The sequence below is a fragment of the Urocitellus parryii genome, chromosome 15 (genome assembly GCF_045843805.1).
Source record: "Urocitellus parryii isolate mUroPar1 chromosome 15, mUroPar1.hap1, whole genome shotgun sequence".
NCBI lineage: Eukaryota > Metazoa > Chordata > Mammalia > Rodentia > Sciuridae > Urocitellus > Urocitellus parryii.
The window spans coordinates 8,759,610-8,761,777 of record NC_135545.1 but is presented as its reverse complement, the minus strand read 5'-3'; the positions used below and the strand labels follow the sequence as shown (position 1 = coordinate 8,761,777).

The 2,168-nt window shown below is 40.0% G+C and overlaps 1 pseudogene; it reads right to left on the bottom strand.

Annotated features, from left to right (window-relative positions):
* Positions 1–1,015: 1,015 nt before the first annotated feature.
* On the bottom strand, positions 1,016–1,111 carry LOC113177970 (U6 spliceosomal RNA; annotated as a pseudogene).
* Positions 1,112–2,168: the final 1,057 nt, after the last annotated feature.

The following is a 2,168-nucleotide window of genomic DNA, read 5'->3' as shown; positions in this document are numbered from 1 at the left end:
AGAAGAGTCAGAATAGTGACTCTGGTTGGCTCATGCTCACTGGGACAAATGTAAACCTGAGTCATCTCCCAGTTCCATGGCTCTGAGAGTTTGGCAGTAACTATTAGAGCAGAATATACTTGTACTCTGACCCAGCAATTCTTTCCTCACTGTGCACATTCACCAAAGACTTGCAAGAAAATGTTCATAGCAATGCTTCATCATGGACGCTTGATGAAGACCATCCAAGTGTACATCAAGAGAAACACAAATGAACCACCACGGCACATTCACACAGCAGAAAGGCCACATGACCGAGGATGCAGGGTCTGCGTCTGCACAGCCAAGGTGTGGGCCTCCCACACAGCACTCTGAAGGAGGAGCCAGATGGAGGGGCAGGATTCAATGTGTATGAATACAGAAGTCAATACTTTCAGAGTCCAGAGAGTGGTTACCTTTGTTGTAAGGGGCATAAATGGGGGTAGATAGGTTCTGTTTCTCTTATAGACTCTGTGGTTCTGGGGATTGAACTCAGGGCCATGTTGTAAGCATGTGTCCACCACTGTGTTACCTCTTTAGCACCTTCTGTGTCTTCATATATTCACCAGTTAAAGTACATCAATTAATTGTAATTTAAATACATGCATACTTAAAGCGTAAGTGCTTACACACACAGGGAAATATTACTCAGTCACAAAATATAACAAAGTATTGATACAGGCTGTCATGCGGATGGATCCCAAAACCATTAGATGGAGTTAAACATGCCAGATGCCAGTCACTAAAGGTCACATATTGGATGATTCCATTTAGAGGAGATATCCCAAGTGTGCAAGGCAGGAGGGAGGAGATGATGGGCAGAGACTACTTAAGGGGTACAGGGTCTCCTTCTGGCTGATGAAAATGTTTTCTAACTCGACAGAAGTTACAGTTATACAATACCACAATTATACTTACACCATTGAATTGTTTGATTTTTAAATGGTTTATATATATATATATATATATATATATATATATATATATATATATATATTTAAATATAGCACACTTCATGAGTCTGCCTGTCATCCTGGGGCAGACTAATCTTCTCTGCATTGTTCCAATTTTAGTCTATGTGCTGCCAAAGCAAAAACTGTCAGGTAAATTTTATCCCCCCCCCAATTTAAGGAACTATTTTCTATTTCAAATGAAAAAGTTTTAAATAATTGGATGGGGGAAGCTTGATGTTCTCAGAGTGTTTAACTTTACAAAGACTGTAGAGTTGGTGATTCATCAGGGTCTTGGCTTGAATGCAGTCTGTTCCCCACATGCCACAGCCTGTATTGGTCACCACTGGGCTTTGGCTGGAGCCTTTATTAGGAAAATGAATCATCCATTGACAAGTGATCAAGTTTTTATTGACCAGCATGATCAGGACTAAAACGAACAGGATTTTATTTTGAGATGCAATTGATGAATCTGTAACTTCTGTCTCTGTGAAAACATCAAGAACTATCTTCAAGCTGCGGAGACATGAACAAGGGAGAGTCAGTCCCAGTCTATCTCACCCTCCAAGGATCAATATCACACCCACTTCTCTCCCTGAATCCTCTTTTCCCCTCTCTGATGGGAGATCTGGTCTACCCCAAGAACAAATTCACATGAGTCCAGGGAGCAGGGGAAGCCGAGTCACCTTTGAGTTCAGTGGCATAAGAAGGGTGTAAGTATTTTGCTTTTATGATCAACTTGAATGTAACAATACTGATTATTTTCATGGACACATAAATAATGCAATCCCTTTTTTGAATACAGTTTACTATACTGAAATTTTTGAGTGTTTTCGTAGCAGTTAAAGTGACAGTCCCATATGTTCATGGAGATGATTTGGAATGAATGTTTCTTATGCTTTAGCATGTAACTGAAAAGGTCTTTCTGACCCTCTATGAGGCAGATCCAGGGCACAAATCCATTTTTTTTCTTTTTAGATGTCCATGACAGTAGAATGTATTTGACATATCACACAGACATAGAGTTTAAGTTCCCATTCATGTGGTTGTACATGATGTGGAGTTACACTGATTGTGTAACATAGGACACATATGAACATAGGAAAGTTATGTCTGGTCCATTCTACTGTCTTTCCTATTTCGACTCCCCCTCTCTTCCCTTCATTTCCCTTGTCTAATCCAATGTTCTTTTATTCTTCC